The 23,868-nt window shown below is 36.4% G+C and overlaps 1 protein-coding gene across 23 annotated transcripts in view; it reads right to left on the bottom strand.

Moving 5' to 3' along the window:
- ZNF148 (zinc finger protein 148) overlaps positions 1 to 23,868 on the bottom strand; it is a 146,635-nt gene that overhangs the window by 92,823 nt on the left and 29,944 nt on the right. For 15 of the 23 annotated variants that reach the window (XM_086401876.1, XM_086401898.1, XM_086401869.1 and 12 more), the window contains exons 2-3: positions 14,699 to 14,779; positions 2,302 to 2,437 (exon numbers count right to left, since the gene is read on the bottom strand). The gene's annotated coding sequence lies outside the window, so the exon portion shown is untranslated. Of the gene's footprint in view, positions 1 to 2,301; positions 2,438 to 10,986; positions 11,377 to 14,698; positions 14,780 to 19,446; positions 19,569 to 23,868 lie in introns of those variants that run through there. The other 8 variants (XM_086401951.1, XM_086401965.1, XM_086401925.1 and 5 more) reach the window with 3 other exon arrangements.

The raw sequence follows: 23,868 nt of genomic DNA, 5'->3' as shown, positions 1-23,868 counted from the left end.
ATATGATGCTCTGCTCAAATAAAGCAGAATCTAAGCATATTCTCTATTCCAAATACTTGTCACTAGTCTTCTAATACAATGTAACAATAAGAAATTAGTGCTATTTGGAAATACCAAACATCAAACTTATGTCAACTATTGGTTGAGAAACAGCTACATTTAAAAGGGAGAGGGAAAGGGTAAAAACGAACCAAGTAAAACAGAATCCTACATTCTGCTAAATCTAGCTGTTTCATTCATCTCACTTTATGCCAATACCAAAAATTCAAACATTAATATTAAAAATAATTAATCTTGAGGAAACTATAAATTTTCTAGCCTTGTATACTAAAAATATAAAAAATACTTCCTAAACTTCCCTGTATACGTTTACCTAGTCCAAACACCTAAGTGATTTTTAACATGTACTATATAATAACAAAGACTCATTCCAAAACAGAGAAGTGTTAACTATCCAAATCAACATTTTTTAAACACTGGACAAATGTTCTCACTTATCAGTACAAACCTTATTTGTGAAGTACAATAAAACTAAAAATGTATTCGTCACCTTCAATGCCAAAAACACCTACAATGTCTTACAACCGTTTACTAAAAGCTAAATCAAGAGGCCTGATATAAATACAAGTATACTAATTTATCAAAACTGTTATCTTAAATCTCAGAAAAAGGTAACAAGGTTAATATATGTTGATGTTGACATAAAATACAATGGAAAACTGATAACTAATTTCCAACCCTTTAATAAATTCTCTTATAGAAGCATACTATTTAATATTTGTTTAAATAAAATATTTAAATGGCATAAGAATCACAAAATGTAATCACAATGAAATACTTCTCATTTAAAAAAACAAGTATATAATGTCTCTGGGAATAAGTTGTTCTGATGAGATCTGAACATTTAGAATAACAGACTTTTTAGAGTTAGAAGGAACTAGTTACACATCATTTAGCTTTATGTGTAGCTAAAAGATCATCTCACCCGAGGTCCTCATCCTTGCCTTAAGAGTCTAAAAACATTAAATAAATCACATCAATCTAATGGCAGTGAAACAAAATAAGGAATTTTTTCAAATCAATTTTAAGACCTTATTCCATCTTATGATATCGAAATTAGCAGTATTTAATCAAAGAACTATGATGACTATTCACAAAACTAAAATTGCCTCAAAACTCAAGTAAGAACAATTTCCCAAGTATTATCACAGCCCAAGAGTTAATACGTCTTAGATGATAAAAATTATATTTTAATTTTAGAGCAACTAGATAAATAGAAAGTAAATCTGACAAATCCTAACGTAAGAGACAACTAGCTGACCCCTAGATGCTGTTCTCTCCTTCTCCCCCAAAAATAAAATATTAAATGAGACACATATGACCTAGATCCTAGATAAGACTCATTTTCCAGCCTTCCTTGCAGCTGGCTGTGGTCATGTGACAGTTACAGTCAATGGGATATGAATAGAAATGATATACATAACTCTCCTAAAGGGAAAAGGAATGTTCTTCCCTTATCCTTCTTTCTATTGGCAGGCATGATGGTACCTTCTTGGACCACAAGACAGAAGGCACATATTAACAACAGCAAAGCAAGACTAAGACGTAGGTCATGATGATTCTGGAGCTTCCAGACAATCCTGAATTTGTTTATATGGACTTTTCAAATAAACATAAATAGATTTCTACCATTTTAAGCACCTATTATAGTTGACAAGTCTAAATTTTAACCAATATACTTAATATAAATGATTATTAAATTATCTACATGATTGCTTCCTTATATTGGCATAAACAAACATACAATATGAAAGAATGTACAGTAACTGGTATGTTCTTTCACATTTAAAAAATTGTATGCCAAACACCATTAACTTTGATTAACAGGTCTAATTTTCCAATGTATGAAAATAGCTTTCCTGGAAATTCTGGAAAACTTAATGTGGGTGTGTATGTGTTGATGACAGATGGGTGAAAAATGCGAAATAGCCTGCTGAGAAAAAGGGTTAAAGAAGGAAACACCTTCCCACTTAAATTTCATCTAAGATTACATAATAAGCTACACAGATCTTCCTGTGTTAAACTTAAAACCCAAAACTATATCTTTATTCATCAATTTTCTCTTAGTACTGTTTTCTGAAAAAAAAAAAAAAAATTAAATCCCAAGTTTCTTCCAGATATAAACACAACATAAACTATTACACAAACTCAACATGAAAATCCAGCAGCCAAAAAAAAAAAAGTTCTATATTAGAAAAATTTACTTATTCATGATTATGAAAAGTTAAGTACTGAAGTTACCTGAGACTAATGTAAAAATGAAGACTTCAAGGAAGGGAATGCTGTAGAGTTGAAAAAGAAATCATGGTTGAGTTTCTACCTTTCAAAGACTTCAGAAACCCTCAGTACCACCTCAATTGCTTATGCCATCCAATTCCTACAAAAAAAAAAAAAAAACACACATTACTTACGAAGAGAAAAAATACTGTACAAATACAACATGGACAAACTCACATGCATAATGAAGTGATCACTCTTTGTAAATAGTAAACTATGTCTGAATAAACAGTGCAATAACTTGTCTTTAAATCTGAAACTGGGAAAATATAACAGTGATGAGGAGTAACTGCAATAATCCTGGCCTTGTACAGAATAATTTGCCTAGATCTGGGATGAACAACTTCAGAGACATGGGATACTGAAGAAAATTCAGAAAGTTACAGACCTAAACATTTACAAGAGAGAAAATAAATGATTTAAAAAATCACTTCATAACACTGTATCTGCTTTGTAAAGGCTATGAAGTAAAGAGAGAAGCAAACACAATCTTAGGCCTTACAAACAACAAATAGAACTAGTCCTACACAGAGTGCCCATGTATTTACAATAGAAAAAAATTAAGAGTTGTAAAATCATGAAATAGCTACAGAAATACAATCAGCAAGGTCATCTGAGAAGAAAAGCTGACAGAAGATGAGAATAATCATAGGAAGACTGCATACCACACCCCTCAAAAATAGAAATAAAGATCATAAGCTATACACAAGAAGAAAATTTCCTATCAGCGAATATTTCTCAGCATAGACTAAATACACTAAAGAGTTTATGGAGCTTCCTACCATAGAGGTCTTTAAAAACATTACCTATCTATAAAGAATAGTTTGTATTTACTCCTCCACAGGAAGCTCTGAGACCAGACGGTGTATGATACATCCTATGATTTTAGATTTGTTTTTACAGTGGTGCAAAGGCAAGAAGAACAGTCTTTTTTTTCTCCTATTTTTTTAAATTTTATTTTATTTTTAAACTTTACAATATTGTATTAGTTTTGCCAAACATCAAAATGAATCCGCCACAGGTATAACCCTGCTCCCCATTCTGAACCCTCCTCCCTCCTCATAGATGGAGAAATATACCATGTTCATGGATTGGAAGAATCAATATAGTGAAAATGAGTATACTACCCAAAGCACTTTATAGATTCAATGCAATCCCCATCAAGCTACCAACGGTATTCTTCACAGAGCTAGAACAAATAATTTCACAATTTGTATGGAAATACAAAAAACCTCAAATAGCCAAAGCTATCTTGAGAAAGAAGAATGGAACTGGAGGAATCAACCTACCTGACTTCAGGCTCTATTACAAAGCCACAGTTATCAAGACAGTATGGTACTGGCACAAAGACAGAAATATTGATCAATGGAACAAAACAGAAAGCCCAGAGAAATCCACGCACATATGGACACCTTATCTTTGACAAAGAAGAACAGGCTTTCTCACCTAAAACATACCAGTAATAAGTCCATCTTTGTACTTCAGAAAAAGGGAAAGTGTTAACCACTCGGTTGTGTCTGACTGCGACCCCATGGACTCTAGCCCACCAGGCTCCTCTGTCCATGGGATTCTCCAGGCAAGAATACTGGAGTGGGTTGCCATTTCCTCCTCCAGGGATCTTCTCAACCCAACGATCAAACCCAGGTCTCCTGAATTGTAGACAGATTCTTTACCGTCTGAGCCATCAGGGAAGCATACTTTAGAAAGTAAAACACTAATTCACTTTTTAAAACATTTCAACACTGTATCCATATTTTTTTTAAGTTTAAATTCTGACAGAGCTATTTACCTCTCAGTACCCTTTCATTTCAGAATTTTCTTGGATATTCACTCAAGCATGTCTATTTTAGCGGATAAACTTTTATTCAAAATAAAACTAATACAATATTGTAAAGTTTAAAAATAAAATTTAAAAAAAAATTTCAGTAGGATTGTATTAGATATAAATAATACCAAAATGACAACAGTAACAATAACCTAAGCAGGCAGGGATGGGGGAGTCACAATCTGAAATTATTCCAATATGTTATCTAAAATGCCCAGTTTTCAACAATAAATTATAAGATGAGGAAGGAAGAAAGGAAAGGAAAGGAGAGGAGAGGAGGGAGGAAGAAAGGAAGGAAAGGAGGGAGGGAGAAAGGAAGGACAGGAGGGAAGAAAAATGTGACCCACATTAATAAAAAATAGCAACTGCTACAAATGGTTTCTGAGTATCCCCAGATGTTGGTTTAAGCAAAGATTTCAAAATATCCATCATAAACATGTTAAAAATTTTAACTGACCCCATCTTTAATGTTTAATTATGAAAACAATCAACAAATAAAAAAATTTTCAGTAAGGGTACAGCATTTATGTAAAAGAACCACATGGAAACTCTGAAGCCGAAAAGTAAAATAACTAAAACAAAAACTTCACTACACGATTCAAGACGGCAGAAGAAAATCTATGACCTTGAAGATATATCAGTAGAAAATATCCAATCTGAAGGACAGTGAAGAAAAAAAAGTTGTAGAAAATTGAACAGAGCCTCAGCAACCAACTTACCAACATTTCTGAAGTTCCAAAGGAGAGGAGAGTAAGGGCAGGAAATAAGGTTTTTTTTTAATAAAACATCAACCAAAAACTTCCCAAATTAGATTTTTCAGTAGAAATCACATTTATAGGTCTTAGAAGTTCAATGAATCTCACGGAGAATAATTACAAAGATACACACCTAGACACATCATAGTCAAAATTGTTAAGAACAAACACAAGGAGAAAAATTACTCAGTATAGCAGAGAACCATCAACATGATTAACAGCTTTCTTATTTTTTTTTTCTTTTAACAATAATACTGTATTATAAAAGCACTTTACAACTCCATCCCGTGAACTCCGGGAGTTGGTGATGGACAGGGAGGCCTGGTGTGCTGCGATTCATGGGATTGCAAAGAGTCGGACACGACTGAGCGACTGATCTGATCTGATCTGATCCACTGGAGATGTGGGCTAATGATTATCTGAAAGCATTTCTCTAGTCAGACCCATAATCCAAGTGCTCTCTGAATATTATAAGGTGATGGTAAGTGGGAAGTGGAGGAGGAAGAGTAAAGAGAGGGGAATAAGGTTCTCCCAGTTAAGGGCTTTGTTACAATGAGGGGATGAGAAAGTAAGAAGATATTTTTGCTGTCTTTTCATCCTTATACTGTGTTAAGTAATGCTTGCAACATAAATTCAGCAGGCTTTTCCTGAGCTCTAACTCAGAAATTTACTAACAGCTGACTTTCAATCAACAACAACAGAGGCCAGAAGACAGAGGAATCACATTCTGAAAGTGCTAAAAGAAAAAAACCTGTCAACCAAGAAGGCAACAAAACTACCTTTCAAAATAAAAGCATAATAAACACTGTCTCAGATGAACAAAGCAGATCAAACATGCCATACAAGAAATACTAAAAGAAGTCCATCAGGTTGAAAGGAAATGACACCACACTTAAAATACACAGGAAGAAAAGAACACCAGAAATGGTAAATATGTGGGTTAAGCTAGAAGACTATAAACACGTTTTTCTCATTTCTTCTCTTAACATCTTTAAAAGACATAAGTATATATAAAGCAATATTTTTAACACTGTATTGCCAGGTTTATGGCATATATGGATGTTATATATATATAGCAACAGTGCAAAACATAATTGACTTCTTTGGTGGCTCAGATGGTAAAACGTCTGCCTGCAATGCGGGAGACCCAGGTTCAATCCCTGGGTTGGGAAGATACCCTGGAGAAGGAAATGGCAACCCACTCTAGTACTCTTGACTGGAAAATTCCATAGACGGAGGAGGCTGGTAGCCGACAGTCCATGGGGTTGCAAAGAGTCGGACACGACTGAGCAACTTCACTTCACTTCATTTCACTTCAGTGGCAAAATAGAGGAAGCAGAAAATGGAGCTATACTGAGCGAAGTTTCTATATTTTACTGATACTGACTCAGTGTTACTATTAACTAAGTTTATTTAATGTTAAATTTAACATTAAATAAGTTAATGTTAAATTTAACATTAAATAAGTCTATTTAATGTTAAAATGTATAATGTAAATATCATAGCAACCACAAAGAAAATTATATCTTAAATTATATTTAGAAAAAACACCAACAGAGTAACTAATATGGCATACTAAAAGACATTTAATTCAAAAGGCAGTAAGGAAGCACTGAGAAACAAAACCCATGAGATATACATAAAGCAAATGGCAAATGTAAATCCAACGAAGTCCATAATTAAATATGAATGTCTGAAGAGCACAATGGAAAGGTAGAGACTCAAACTGGACAAAAAAACACAAGATTCAACCATGTACTGCCAGCAAGAGACATACTTTAAATTCAAGACTGAAAGAAAAAAGATGGGGAACAAGGACAGACACACCCCCACACACACACCCCACTCCCACCCCCATGGAAAGAGTAACCATAAGATAGGTGGAGTGGTTACATTAGAATTAGACAAAATAGACTTTAAGACAAATACTAAAGATGAAGAAAGATATCTCTTTCTAATGATAGTCAATAAAGTATTGTAATAATTATAAACCCTAAAATAATGAAACAATAACATTATTAAAAAGAAAACAAAAAATTCAACAAATTATCACTGGAGATTTCAATACTACACTCTAAATAATTGATAGAATAAAAACAGCAAATTAACAAAGATACAGAAAACCTGAAAACAGAAGAACACACTCAATTGATCAGACCTAGCTGGCATATATACAAAACTCCAACAACATAAAAAATAGTTTCCAAGCACACACTCTTCAGGACAGATCAAATGCTAGACCATTAAACAAGCCTTAAAAATGTAAAAGGACTTAAGTCATACAAAGTATGTTTTCCAACCATAACAAAATTTAAGTAGATATCAACTAAATTAGAATTAAGTAGCTATCAACTGGAAAATTATCAAGTATTTGAAAATTAAACTTCAGAATTCTGAATAGTACATACCTCAAAGAAGAAATTAAAAGAGATGTTAGAGAATACTTTTAACAGAATAAATAAAACAAACATACCAAAATTGATGGGATGCAGCTAAAGCAGTACTGAGAAGAAATGATATACTTTTATATATTTGAAAAAAAGTGGAATCTCAAATCAATGACATGATTCCATTTCAATAAACCAGAAAAAGAGCAAACTAAACCATAAAGCAAGCTGAAAAAAATATTCAAAATTTAGAGCAGAAATACATGAAATACAAAACAGAAAAATAGAGAAAAACTTGGTTCTTTTAAAAAGACTCAAAAAATTTACAAACTTTTACAAAAACTGACCTACAGAAAAGAGAAAAAAAAAAACAGGACACACACACACACACTTACGGCTGATTCATGCTGTCATATGGCAGAAATCAACACAACACTGTAAAGCAATTATCCTCCAATTAAAAATACATTAAAAAAAAAAAAAGAAAAAATACAAGCTACCAAAATTAGAAATGTAAGAAGGGATATTAACACTGACCTCGCAAAAATTTAAAGCTTATAAGGGAAGGAATACTATAAACAAATAAATGCCAAGAAATTAAACAACTTTTATAAAACTTCTTAAAAGACACATATTACTGACACATTAACTAAAGAGGAAACAGAAAAATCTGAACAAACAGACTTAGTATTTAAAAAGCCCCCCCAAAAGAAATGGCTTCGCTGATGAATTCTATCAAATATTTACAGAGGAAACACCAATCCTTCATAAACTCCTTCATGAAACAAAGGGAGAGGGTACATCTTCCAACTCAATCAGTTAAGGCTAGAGTTGATATAAAGACATCAGATGAAAACTACACTCCAGTGTCTCTCATCAACAGATACAATATGCTTACAAGGTATTAGCAGACTGAATCTAGCAACAGATTTTTTAAAAAGGCCTATACACCAAGACCAAGTAACATTTATCCCATGAAAGCAAAGCTAGTTTAACATCTGAAGATCAATTAATGTAATACACCATATTAAAAGAATAAAGGACAAAAGCCACATGGCTATCTCAATAAACATAAAAGAAAGCTCTTGACAAAATTCAACATTTACTCATGACCAAAATAATCTAAAAAAACTAAGACCAGAAGAGAACCTCCTCAAACTGATAAAAGGTATCTACAAAAAACCTAATATCATGTTTAATGGTTAAACACTGAACACTATCCTCCTAAAAACCAGAATGTACATTTTCACCGCTTCTATTCAACACTGTACTACAGGTTCTAACTAGTAAAACCAAGTAGGCAAAATCAACCAACCAATTAAGCAAAGACATCTAAATTAGAAAACAAGAAATAAACCTCTAGTGATGTGATTTCATATGTAGAAATTTCCTAATAAATCCACAAAAAAAATTACAAGGACTAATAAGCAATTCAGCAAGGCCACAAGAGATTAGATCAATAAAGAAAAATCAATTATATTTCTATAGTGAAATGACAACTTTCTATCATATCTATCAAAAATTTGAATTAATCATATTTTCTTTCCTATCCCTCAGTAGTTTAAACTTTTTTTTTCAAGTTAGATTTATCACAGGCATTTTATCTTTTTAGTTGTTATAGTGAACATACACCTCTTCTTCAATAGCCCTAATCCTATTATTTCTAATAAAAAATCATTTGTGTAAAACTGAGTTTCTAAGCAGTTCCTTTACAGAATTCTCATAACTATCAGCACAAAAAACAAGCAGGCGGATGAACTGAACAGAAATGATTTCAGAAACAGACTCTGCCTTCCCCCAAAACATGGAAATTCAGTATATGATAAATGTGGCATTTCAAATATGTAGAAAAGAAACGTATCATTCAATAACTGGAATGAGGACAAATGGTTAGCCATCTGGAAAACAGTAAAGCTGATCTCTCCATTTACTGCTTATACCAAAAATATTCAATATAAATCAAAAAGATTTTAAACAATTTAAACCATAAAAATAGAAAACCCATACGATTTTTCAACTTCATGAATCTAAAACTACCAATCCTAAGAAACACAACTATTTTATGTTATTAAGAAAAAAACGCCAAACTATGACAAGACAGAAATTCATGTCTTTCAGAGATGTTACAATATGGAAGGAAAAATGAGTCCTACAATCAGTGGTAAAGACCTTTTAAACCTTACACAGGAAACCGCCTCCCCTACCCTTGACCATGAATAAAAAGATAACTAAATTCAATCACACAAAATTAAAATGTCTACAAGGCAAAAGCAAAATCAAAAGATAAGCAAAAACTGAGTAACACATGACCAAACACATGACCAAAAAGATCACTGAAAATATACATATGGCCAATAACAATGGGGAAAAAATGCTGAAACTCATAATGAAATTTTGAAAATCAATACTAACAAAAACCTGACAAATACTAAAAAGTTTGCCACTAGCTAGTATCATCAAAGAGATAAAGAGCTTCCCATTTTCCCACACTACTGATGTAGGGACAATAGTTAGGCAATTCAACCACAAATTATTAAATGTACACACTTTTTGACCCAACAATTTTTTCCTTAGGAATTTATACTGCAAAAGTATTTTTAAACATGTGCAAAAATGTATCCAAGAATATTCACTATATTCCCATTTAATACTACAAAAAAACCCCCTAAATATTCATAAATAGGAGGCTAGTTAAAATAATTATGGTACATCAACATATTGGAATATTACATAGAATGAAATGAGAAGGAATTATATGCAAAGGTACAGAAATTAACAACAAAAACGGTATTTTGCTAAACAATATGTATGCTGTGATTTCATTTTTATAATCATTATGTAAATATATGTATACATATATACACGTATGGAAGATATATGGAATGATACATACACACACAAATGTTAACAGTGAATGGGAATGAAGAGAGCCTTTTTAAATTTTTTTATAACATTCTCTACAGCTTAAGTGTCTATTCCTCTTATAATAAACCTAAGAAGTAAAAAATGTTAAATGAAATCTTAAAATATGACCATTAAAACTGCTAATATTTTCACATCCTCATTTTAAAAGATCCTCAAAACAAAATTTATGACAATCATAGAATTTGTTTTATGACATATGTATTCATTCAAACTCAAATGCATAATTATAAAGGTTCCAATTTATTAAGTCACCATCAAGTCATTCACCTCATTCTACATATTAATCAGGACTCTTGGTTGCAAGTAACAGAACAGAAAGTAGTTTGTTTAACTTAAAAGTGGGATTTACTGGTTGACACAACTGAAAAGGCTCTAAGCACAGCTGGATCTAAGGACTTATATCAGCACCTGGTTTTGCTATGTCTTGATGCTGCTCTTCTCTATATTGGTCCATTCTTGGGCAAATCTTCACTGTAGTGGCAAGAGAAGTTTGTATCTTCACAGCTCCAAACTCAGGGGAAAAAAAGAGTTATGTTTCTCATTCAACAGAATTGCCTCTGGTTCAATCAATGAAAGGGCCTTAGGTTCATCCTTAAGGCCAGAGGGAACATTTCATGCAAAGATGGGCTCAATAAAGGACAGAAATGGTATGGACCTAACAGAAGCAGAAGATATTAAGAAGAGATGGCAAGAATACACAGAACTGTACAAAAAAGAGCTTCACGACCCAGATAATCATGATGGTGTGCTCACTCACCTAGAGCCAGACATCCTGGAATGTGAAATCAAGTGGGCCTTACTACGAACAAAGCTAATGGAGGTGATGGAATTCCAGTTGAGTTCTTTCAAATCTTCAAAGATGATGCTGTGAAAGTGCTGCACTCAATATGCCAGCAAATTTGGAAAACTCAGCAGTGGCCACAGGACTGGAAAAGGTCAGTTCTCACTCCAATCTCAAAGACAGGCAATGCCAAAGAATGCTCAAACTACCGCACAATTGCACTCATCTCACGCGCTACTAAAGTAATGCTCAAAATTCTCCAAGCAAGGCTTCAGCAGAAAGTGAACCGTAAACTTCCAGATGTTCAAGCTGGTTTTAGAAAAGGCAGAGGAACCAGAGATCAAATTGTCAACATCCGCTGGATCACTGAAAAAGCAAAAGAGTTCCAGAAAAACATCTGCTGCTGCTAAGTCGCTTCAGTCGTGTCCAACTCTGTGCGACCCCATAGACGGCAGCCCAACAGGCTCCTCTGTCCCTGGGATTCTCCAGGCAACAACACTGGAGTGGGTTGCCATTTCCTTCTCCAATCATGAAAGTGAAAAGTGAAAGTGAAGTCACTCAGTCGTGTCGGACTCTTAGCGATCCCATGGACTACAGCCTACCAGGCTCCTCCCTCCATGGGATTTTCCAGGCAAGAGTACCGGAGTGGGGTGCCATTGCCTGCGTTATTGACTATGCCAAACCCTTTGACTGTGTGGATCACAATAAACTGTGGAAAATTCTGAAAGAGATGGGAATACCAGACCACCTAACCTGCCTCTTGAGAAACCTATATGCAGGTCAGGAAGCAGGACATGGGACAACAGACTGGTTCCAAATAGGAAAAGGAATATGTCAAGGCTGTATATTGTGACCCTGCTTATTTAACTTCTATGCAGAGTACATTATGAGAAACGCTGGACTGGAGGAGGCACAAGCTGGAATCAAGATTGCCGGGAGAAATATCAATAACCTCAGATATGCAGATGACACCACCCTTATGGCAGAAAGTGAAGAGGAACTCAAAAGCCTCTTGATGAAAGTGAAAAAGGAGAGTGAAACAATTGGCTTAAACTCAATATTCAGAAAACGAACATCATGACATCTGGTCGCATCACTTCATGGGAAATAGATAGGGAAACAGTGGAAAGAGTGTCAGACTTTTTCTGGGCTCCAAAATCACTGCAGATGGTGACTGCAGCCATGAAATTAAAAGACGCTTACTCCTTGGAAGGAAAGTTATGACCAACCTAGACAGCATACAAAAGCAGAGACATTACTTTGCCAACAAAGGTCCGTCTAGTTAAGGCTATGGTTTTTCCAGTAGTCATGTATGGATGTGAGAGTAGGACTGTGAAGAAAGGTGAGGGCCGAAGAATTGATGCTTTTGAACTGTGGTGTTGGAGAAGACTCTTGAGAATCCCTTGGATTCCAAGGAGATCCGACCAGTCCATCCTAAAGGAGATCATCCCTGGGTGTTCATTGGAGGGACTGATGCTAAAGCTGAAACTCCAATACTTTGGCAACCTCATGCGAAGAGTTGACTCATTGGAAAAGACTCTGATGCTGGGAGGGATTGGGGACAGGAGGAGAAGGGGACGACAGAGGGTGAGATGGCTGGATGGCATCACCACTAGATGGACGTGAGTTTGAGTGAAGTCCAGGAGTTGGTGATGGACAGGGAGGCCTTGTGTGCTGCGATTCATGGGGTCGGAAAGAGTCGGACATGACTGACCGAATGAACTAAACTGAACTGAACTGAAGGCCAAAGGAATGTTCACTGTGATCATCCAGGCATATAGCATGGATCAGATCAGTCACTCAGTCATGTCCAACTCTTTGCGACCCCGTGAATCGCAGCACGCCAGGCCTCCCTGTCCATCACCAACTCCCGGAGTTCACTCAGACTCACGTCCATCGAGTCAGTGATGCCATCCAGCCATCTCATCCTCTGGCGTCCCCTTCTCCTCTTGCCCCCAATCCCTCCCAGCATCAGAGTCTTTTCCAATGAGTCAACTCTTGGCATGAGGTGGCCAAAGTACTGGAGTTTCAGCTTTAGCATCATTCCTTCCAAAGAAATCCCAGGGCTGATCTCCTTTAGGATGGACTGCTTGGATCTCCTTGCAGTCCAAGGGACTCTCAAGAGTCTTCTCCAACACCACAGTTCAAAAGCATCAATTCTTCGGCGCTCAGCCTTCTTCACAGTCCAACTCTCACATCCATACATGACCACAGGAAAAACCATAGCCTTGACTAGACGAACCTTTGTTGGCCAAGTAATGGCTCTGCTTTTGAATATGCTATCTAGGTTGGTCATAACTTTCCTTCCAAGGAGTAAGCGTCTTTTAATTTCATGGCTGCAGTCACCATCTGCAGTGATTTTGGAGCCCAGAAAAATAAAGCCTGACACTGTTTCCACTGTTTCCCCATCTATTTCCCATGAAGTGATGGGACCGGATGCCATGATCTTCGTTTTCTGAATGTTGAGCTTTAAGCCAACTTTTTTTTTTTTTTTTAAAGCCAACTCTCCACTTTCACCTTCATCAAGAGGCTTTTTAGTTCCTCTTCACTTTCTGCCATAAGGGTGGCGTCATCTGCATATCTGAGGTTATTTCTCCCGGCAATCTTAATTCCAGCTTGTGCTTCTTCCAGCCCAGCGTTTCTCATGATGTACTCTGCATAGAAGTTAAATAAACAGGGTGACAATATACAGCCTTGACATACTCCTTTTCCTATTTGGAACCAGTCTGTTGTTCCATGCCCAGTTCTAACTGTTGCTTCTTGACCTGCATACAAATTTCTCAAGAGGCAGATTGCATGGATACATATGGATTAAGAACAGGCTCCTTGCTAAAACAAAAATATCCAAGACCAGGTGGCTTAAACAAGCATTTACTTCTCACAGTTCCACAAGTTGGAAATCCAAGATCAAGAGCTGGATTTGAGCTAGTGTCTGGTGAAGATGAGAATCTTAGAACTGTTATGATCATTAATAATGACATGAGAATATGTGCCACATGTAATTACCCTGAATACTGTTCATGTTTAATTTTCTTTCACTTTGAAAGATAAAAGCACAGGTCTAATACATCTACCAACATAGCCCAACAAGACAGGAGAGGATTTTGGGTCTTCCTAATATAAGGGACCTTGGGCCTAAAAAAGAGAAATGCAGATAATCTTGTTAAGTGAGAAAAGATAATGGTTTTCATCAAAGAGAACTAATAACATCAATTATTTCCTATGTATAGATGTTCATATCATGGTATCTATATGTAATATTCATGCTGTGCTGTGTGCTTAGTTGCTCAGCTGTGTCTGATTCTTTGTGACCCATGGACTGTAGACTGCCAGGCTCTCTGTCCACAGGGCAAGAATATTGGAGTGGGTTGCCATGCCCTCCTCCAGGCAATCTTCCTGACCCAGGCATGCAACCCAGGTCTCCCACATTGCAGGGAGATTCTTTACCAGCTGAGCCACCAGGGAAACCCAAGAATACCAGAGTGGGTAGCCTATCCCTTCTCCAAGGGATCTTCCCCACCCAGGAATCGAACTAGGGTCTCCTGCACTGCAGGAATATTTAAGTATAAAAGAAAAGGGATTATCCAGGAAAAGCAGAGTACTATCCAACAGCTGTGACAGGTATGTTCATGTTCAAGTATATAGCCATCAATCATAGGTAAGAGTGAAGAAAACAGTGCTAGATTACCTCTACAAAATAGGTCAGGAAAATGCCCATCCCGCCAGATCACTTGGTCGAATTTCCAAGCTGTTGGTTCCTCCCTCTAGCCTGTAAAAGTACAAAAATTCAGGTTATTCCCCTCAAAAAAATCATGATTAGATACATTCTTAAAGCCAGATAAAACAGTTATAACAGTTATATCAAAATGTGCTAAATCAGACAAAAGTCTTTTCATGGATTAAATAATATTAATTCACTTAGAACAGCACAACTGTAATGATCCATCAGTGCTAAATGATTTCATGAAAAAATGACCCAGGCACTAATTGGACTTTTTCAAATTTAACTTCTAGCTAAGGATTAGGATTTCTTTAAAATCAGGGCAATAAACTAGAATTACCATCAACAACTTAAAATAGGAGGACACAAAATGTACTTCACTAAAATTGTATGTTGATGTTCTCAATTACTCAAACAGTTCTATTCCTGATGAAATCTCACAGTAACATTTCCCTCATCTCAAAAGTCTAATTATATTAAAAACATTTGCTTTTGAAACTACAAAAATGTTAAGTATTTAAAATTTTCAAGACAAAGGTGTTTAATAACGTTAAAATCGTCCACATATTTTTTTTAATGTCATGCTATAATCAATCTTACAGCAACTAATATAGAAAATTAACACTCTATGTTGGTACTGCATTGATATTGGACATATATAATTTTCTTCCTGCAACTGCGATATGCTTTCCCAGTATATGAAATGGAGGTAATGAGGACTGAAACCTGAAATTTTATTAGAAACAAATTCAGGCCAAATATAACTGTTATTCAGAAATAATTAAGCATTTTATATAATAACCCAAACACATTTTTAGGGCTTAATAAATATCTTGCAAATCAATAAAATTATAATTATAAAAGCAGAACAATTAAACTATAAATCTTCAGAAAACCACCAAGTATATTAATCCAAAGTTGCGTTTAACACAATTTCATCAAGGGATTACAACAGCCTTTCTGATAATTCAGCATTTTCTAGTCCTTAGCCAGTCAGTAGCTTTGCTAAACTAGTCATCATCAGCAACAAAAACAACAAAAAACCTATTTAAAATAATTTATTTCTACTAACCTCTTAATTGCCTGCCTCAAAGTTTTGTTCCCAAGCATTTAAAAGAGCATATATGCCATTCCTCTCAATAACCTATAACTACTTTTAAATATGTATTTTCTATAGCTTTAGCTACAGAATGGGAAAGACTAGAGATCTCTTCAAGAAAATCAGAGATACCAAAGGAACATTTCATGCAAAGATGGGCTCGATAAAGGACAGAAATGGTATGGACCTAAAAGAAGCAGAAGATATTAAGAAGAGATGGCAAGAATACACAGAAGAACTGTACAAAAAAGAACTTCAAGACCCAGATAATCACGATGGTGTGATCACTGACCTAGAGCCAGACATCCTGCAATGTGAAGTCAAGTGGGCCTTAGAAAGCATCACTACGAACAAAGCTAGTGGAGGTGATGGAATTCCAGTTGAGCTATTCCAAATCCTGAAAGATGATGCCGTGAAAGTGCTGCACTCAATATGCCAACAAATTTGGAAAACTCAGCAGTGGCCACAGGACTGGAAAAGGTCAGTTTTCATTCCAATCCCAAAGAAAGGCAATGCCAAAGAATGCTCAAACTACCGCACAATTGCACTCATCTCACGTGCTAGTAAAGTAATGCTCAAAATTCTCCAAGCCAGGCTTCAGCAATATGTGAACCGTGAACTTCCAGATGTTCAAGCTGGTTTTAGAAAAGGCAGAGGAACCAGAGATCAAATTGCCAACATCCGCTGGATCACGGAAACAGCAAGAGAACTCCAGAAAAACATCTATTTCTGCTTTATTGACTATGCCAAAGCCTTTGATTGTGTGGATCACAATAACCTGTGGAAAATTCTGAAAGAGATGGGAATACCAGACCACCTGATCTGCCTCTTGAGAAATCTGTATGCAGGTCAGGAAGCAACAGTTAAAACTGGACATGGAACAACAGACTGGTTCCAAATTGGAAAAGGAGTACGTCAAGGCTGTATATTGTCACCCTGTTTATTTAACTTCTATGCAGAATACATCATGAGAAACGCTGGACTGGAAGAAGCAAAAGCTGGAATGAAGACTGGCAGGAGAAATATCAATAACTTCAGATATGCAGATGACACCACCCTTATGGCAGAAAGTGAAGAGGAACTAAAAAGCCTCTTGATGAAGGTGAAAGTGGAGAGTTGGCTTAAAAAAAAAAAAAAAAAGTTGGCTTAAAGCTCATCATTCAGAAAACGAAGATCATGGCATCCGGTCCCATCACTTCATGGGAAATAGATGGGGAAACAGTGGAAACAGTGTCAGACTTTATTTTTCTGGGCTCCAAAATCACTGCAGATGGTGACTGCAGCCATGAAATTAAAAGACGCTTACTCCTTGGAAGGAAAGTTATGACCAACCTAGATAGCATATTCAAAAGCAGAGACATTACTTTGCCAACAAAGGTTCGTCTAGTCAAGGCTATGGTTTTTCCAGTGGTCATGTATGGATGTGAGAGTTGGACTGTGAAGAAGGCTGAGCGCCGAAGAATTGATGCTTTTGAACTGTGGTGTTGGAGAAGACTCTTGAGAGTCCCTTGGACTGCAAGGAGATCCAACCAGTCCATTCTGAAGGAGATCAGCCCTGGGATTTCTTTGGAAGGAATGATGTAAAGCTGAAACTCCAGTACTTTGGCCACCTCATGCCAAGAGTTGACTCATTGGAAAAGACTCTGATGCTGGGAGGGATTGGGGGCAAGAGGAGAAGGGGACGCCAGAGGATGAGATGGCTGGATGGCATCACTGACTTGATGGACGTGAGTCTGAGTGAACTCCGGGAGTTGGTGATGGACAGGGAGGCCTGGCGTGCTGCGATTCATGGGGTCGCAAAGAGTCGGACACGACTGAGAGACTGATCTGATCTGATCTGATCTGATAGCTTTAGCACCAAAAAGATAAAAGCCATGGAACTATATTATTGTAGTAGACAATACCAAAAATATGTAAAGTAAAACAAAACTATATCTGCACTACATTCCTATTCATCACTGTACATTCTTTACTAAATTCAACGTTTAGAATTTCTAACAGTTCACAGGAATAAAGTTGCATGGTAAACTCTATCTATATACAGTAAATAAAAAATCTTCAAATTATAAACTTTGGTATTACATTACAAGTCTTTTAAAGTTGATAGGATATATCAAGTCAACAATCAAGATGATATTACTTATGTCATATAATAATGGTAACATATACAGCTGAACAAATGTTTTTGAAATGCTAATATTCTGTTGAAAACATTTTCACAAAAAGCCTACTTACTTTCCTGCATCACGTTTTATTGAAAGCCCCAAATTACAGCTGTCACACATCAAAAACTATAACTAGATACGTTAAAAGAGAAAGAAAGAAAAATAGTGAAGCAAGAAGGAAAGGGAATCATGCTTCACTTCTAAATACACACATCCCCCAGATGTAGAATAATATAACCTCAAAGTCTAAATCTATAAACAGAAATTTTGGAATGTCTTTCCTATCACAACCTTTCCTATCATGGAAACGCACAATTTTCCCTAACTCACAGACCACACAGTCTCTGTCTCTAGAAACCTAAATTATTTAGCACCATCTACCAATTTCACTTCTCCTTCTAAGTGTCTCTATCCCTCTTTCTCCTCTGCCACTCCTCTCCACTAAGAACTGGGGAAAGAATCTACCAGGCTGGAAACTAAGACCCTGTAAATACAAAAAGAAAGGTATAAAGTTACTTGGACAACCACCTAATGATCAGGTAAAGTGAAAGTCACTGAGTCATGTCCAAGTCTTTGCAATCCCGTGGACTATACAGTCCATGGAATTTCCAGGCCAGAATACTGGAGTGGGTAGCCGTTCTCTTCTCCAGGGGATCTTCCCAAATAGGGATCAAACTCAGGTCTCCTACATTGCAGGTGGATTCTTTACCAGCTGAGCCACAAGGGAACCCCAGTGAGCTGGTAAGATCTTCCTCTTTCCCTGCCCCACTTCCCCTACTTTAAGAGGGAGTGAATATTCCTGCTTAGCATTTCTTCTGATTTAAGACTCTGCTGGCTAATTATTCTGTGATTATAATCACTTGCACAGGTATAATCAAATTAAGACAAAACACATATTAAGAAATAAATGAAATTTCTTGCAAGGACCATTAGCTATACCCTTCCATAGTATTTCAATGCATTTACCAGCAGGTCATTAATTGGGACATTTCTGTCATTAACTGAATCAACATTTTTGATCACCTGATATGTATATGCAATACTACCTAAGATTTCTAAGACATGCATTAAAATACTGTGGTCTCTTCCCAAAAGAGTTCCTAATCTAGCTTGGAGAGTAAATAAACATACAACAGATAATGTTAGTGATGATAATGCAAAGTGTTAAGTGCTATAACTGAAGTCTAAGCAATTTATCACAGGAAAAACCAAAGCAGGGATCAATTAATTCTCCCTTTGTTACTTTTCCAAAAGAGAAGAAGTGATCTTTTAATGTTGGTTCCACACTTAAGAATACAATGAATAGTATATGCTTTGGACTTTGGTCAATAATGTTGCTACATCTCTGCAGATATTAACTCAATAAAAAAAAAACAAATCTATGATGTGGGTGCTAATATTATTTACGTTTTAAAGAAGAAAAAATTGACCAAAGGTTACAAGTAACTCACCAAAGGTTACAAAACTAGTAAGTGGCAGAACCAAAGCCTTCATAATGGTCTGTGGCTCAGGCGTAAAGAATTTCCCTGCAATGCAGAACACTCCGGTTTGATCCCTGGATCCAGAAGATCCCCTGGAGAAGGAAACAGTATTCTTGCCTTGGAAATCCCACAGACAGGGAAGCCTGGCGGGCTACAGTCCATAGGTCACCAAGAGTCAGTACACAACTGAGCAAGTAAACCACCCCCACAACCAGGCCTCCAGAACCTACTGTGCTACCCCTTCCTGTTTCTCATCACTACCACCACGAAACCGTGAAGGCTCTAAGAATCTGAGAGGAAAAATGCTTCAAGTCCTTTAGCATTTTTAATTAAATCACATTTGAAAGTATTCAAATTCTACTTTTACGTTAGTTCTTATTTTTATGATTTAATGATACTTTCTGAACAGTGTTAAAAAAAAAAAGTAAAGGAAAAAACTTTGTTTCAGGCAAGAGATTTCTATGAATACGCTTAGAATTTCAACTCAGTAACAAAGTAGACAAACTTTGTTTACTTTACACTACCTGCTTTGAAAAATTCATTTATTAGAACTCAAGAGTGTACTTTTCATGAACAGATCTATCCTGAGGAGGAAAGGAAACCCTCCAAATTCAAACCTACTATCCCAGAAACTACCCTAACCAATTCTTTCTAGAATGATTTTCTATTTCTACTTTCACCAAAAATTATGCCAAAATCTTAAAAATTTCACAATCAGTGTAGTCAATCCACATGGTTAAGAAAGAAAATCCTACACACACAATTACCTGGGAAGGGACTATTGTTTGTCTCCAATCTACAAATGATGAAACTGAATCAATTTACATTCCCACCAACAGTGCAAGAGGGTTCCCTTTTCTCCATATCCTCTCCAGCATGTATTGTTTGTATATTTTTGATGATGGTCATTCTGACTGGTGTGAAGTGATACCTCATGTAGTTCTGATTTGCATTTCTCTAATAATTAGTGATGCTGAGCATCTTTTCATGTGTTTCTTGGCCATCTGTAAGTCTTCTTTGGAGAAGTGTGGGTTTAGGTTTTCTGCCCATTTTTTGATTGGGCTCTTTGTTTTTCTGATATTGAGCTATATGAGCTGCTTATATACTTTGGAAATAAATCTTTTGTCAGTTGTTTCACTGATGGAAATGTAAACTGATACAGTCACTATGGAGAACAGTGTGGCGATTACTTTAAAACTCCGGAATAAAACCACCATATAACTCAGTTATCCCACTACTGGGCTTACACCCTGAGAAGACCACAACTGAAAAAGATACATGTACCCCAATGTTCATAGCTGCCCTGTTTACAATAGCTAGGATATGGAAGCAACCTAAGCCCATTGACAGATGAATGGATAAAGAGATGTGGTACATATATACAATGGAGTATTAGTCATAAAAAAGAAAAAATTTGAATCAATTCTAGTGAGGTGGATGAATCTAAAAACTGTTATACAAAGTGAAGTAAGTTGGAAACAGAAAAACAAATACCATATATTAACACATAAATATGTAATCCAGAAAATAGTATTAATGAATCGATTTGCAGGGAAGGAATGGAAACACAGATTTGGAAAACAGATCTGTAGACACAGTGGGAGAAGAAAAGAGAGAGACAAATGGAGACAGCAGAATTAACATATACACACTACCATGTGTAAAACAGACAGCTGGCGAGAAGTTGCTATATAATACAGGAAGCCCAGCTTGGCACTCTGTGATGACTTCGAGGGATGGAATGGGGAGAAGGGATGAGAGGCAGGCTCAAAAGGGAGGTAAGATATGTATAAATATGGCTGATTGGCAGTGTACAGCAGAAACCAACACAACAATGAAAAGAAATTTTTCTCCAATTAAAAATATAAATTAAAAAAAAAAAATCATGAAACTGAGGTTGAAGAGGTTAAATACCCATGGTTACACAGCACTTAACCATCATGGCAAAGAATTCAACCAGATCTCCTACATCCAAATAAATGTTTACTTTAACATAGCACAAGAGGTAGAGAAGGCAATGGCACCTCACTCCAGTACTCTTGCCTGGAAAATCCCATGGACGGAGGAGCCTGGTGGGCTGCAGTCCATGGGGTCGTTGAGAGTCGGACACGACTGAGCAGCTTCACTTTCACTTTCCACTTTCATGCATTGGAGAAGGAAATGGCAACCCACTCCAGTGTTCTTGCCTGGAGAATCCCAGGGATGGGGGAGCCTGGTGGGCTGCCGTCTATGGGGTCGCACAGGGTCGGACACGACTGAAGCGACGCAGCAACAGCACAAGAGGAGAGGTCGTTTCCAATTAAAATATATTTAACGTTACTATTAACAATATTCTGGGAGTCAAAAAAAAATAAACATCTTTGAAGTAAGGATAAGATCAGTGAAAACAAAATTTGAAATTAAAATGCTATCTACAGTAATGATCATCGTTGTTGTTGTTCTGTCGCTAAGTCATGTCTGATTCTTTGCAACCCCAGACTGCATCATGCCAGGATTCCCTTTCACTATCTCCAGAGTTTGCACGAACTCCTGTTCATTGCATCGATGATGACATCAAATCATTTCATCCTCTATCACCCCCTTCTCCTCTTGCCTGCATCAGGATATTTTCCAATGAGTCAGCTTTTTGCATTAGGTGGCCAATGCAATGGAGCTTCAGCATCATTCCTTCCAATGAATATTCAAGGTTGATTTCCTTAAGGATTGAGTGGTTTGATCTCCTTGCTATCCAAGGGACTTGTCACAAGTCTTCTCCAGCATCCCAATTTGAAAGCATCAGTTCTTCAACACTCAACCGTTTTTTATGGTCCAACTCTCACATCCATACAAAACTACTGGAAAAACCATAGCTTTGACTATACAGATCTTTGTTGGCAAAGAGATGGCTCTGCTTTTAATTCACTGTCTACATTTGTCACAGCTTTCAAGGAGCAAGCATCTTTTAATTTCATGGCTGCAGTCACCGTTAGCAGTGATTCTGCAGCCCAAGAAAATAAAATCTGTCACTATTTCCACTTTTTCCCTCTTTTATTTGCCATGAAGTGATGGGACCGGATGCTATGGTCTTCATTTTCAGAATGCTGAGTTTTAATACAGCCTTTTCACTCTCTTCTTTCACCCTCATCAAGAGGTGCTTTAGTTCCTCTTCACTTTCGGCCATTACAGTGGTATCATCTACAAATCTGTGGTTGTTGATTCTCCTGGCAATCTTGATTCGAGTTTGAGAGTCAGCCAGCCCGGCATTTTGCATGATGTATTCTGCACATAAGTTAAATAAGGAGGGTGACAGTACACAGCCATGATGAACTCCTTTCTCAACTATGAACCAGTCCGTTTTTCCATGTCCAGTTCTACCCATTGCTTCTTGTCCTGCATACAGGTTTCCCAGGAGACAGGCAAGGTGGTCTGATACTTCAATCTCTTTAAGAATTTTCCAGTTTGTTGTGATCCACAAATACAAAGGCTTTAGCATAGTCAATGAAGCAAAGTAGATGTTTTTCTCGAATTCCCTTGCCTTTTCTATGACGCAACAAATGTTGCCAATTTGATTTTTGGTTCCTCTGCCTTTTCTAAATCTAGCTTGTACATTTGGAAGTTCTCAGTTCACATACTGCTGAAATCTAGCTTGAAGGATTTTCAGCATTACTAGCTGAATAACACTGCTAGCATGTTAAAGGAGCTCAATTGTACAGTAGTTTGAACATTCTTTAGCACTGTTCTTCTTTGGGATTGGAATGAAAACTGACCTTTTCCTGAGGCCACTGCCAAGTTTTCCAAATTTGATGACATACTGAGTACAGCACATTAACAGCATTATCTTTCAGGATTTTTAAATAGTTCAGCTAGAATTCCATCACCTCTGCTAGTTTTGTTTGCAGTAATCCTTCCTAAGGCCCACTTGACTTCACACTCCAGGATGTCTGGGTCTAGATCAATGACTACATCATCGTGGTTTTCTGGGTCACTAAGACCTTTTTTGTATAGTTTCTCTGTGTATTCTTGCCGGCTCTTCTTAATCTCTTCTGCTTCCATAATGGTTACCATGTAGAGAAACAAAAAATTAAGTTCACCTGATTTTTATAAAAATTATTCTATTCTAATAATTTATGAGACCCAAGAAGAGATTACAGAAATACCCATTTGAAAATAAGTTCAGCTATTTAAAGTGTCAATTCTTTATTAATAAAAATGTTAAAATACTATTAAACCAAAAATAACAAGAGGGAACTAGAATTATTACTTCAAATATGAAATATAATTAAATATTTTCATTTAAAAACATAAATGGTCCGTTAAAAAGCCAGTTCACCTGTTGATAATTTAATCTTATTCAATACTAGAATCAGTCATTTTTATCTCCTCTGTCTAGAACATACGTCCAGAATTCCATTA

This window comes from Bos grunniens, chromosome 1, assembly GCF_055505025.1.
Source record: "Bos grunniens cultivar Pamir isolate PY7600 chromosome 1, Bosgru_T2T1.0, whole genome shotgun sequence".
NCBI classification, from domain to species: Eukaryota; Metazoa; Chordata; class Mammalia; order Artiodactyla; family Bovidae; genus Bos; species Bos grunniens.
Note: the sequence above shows the minus strand (reverse complement) of the source record. Positions and strands in the feature narration are given on the sequence as shown.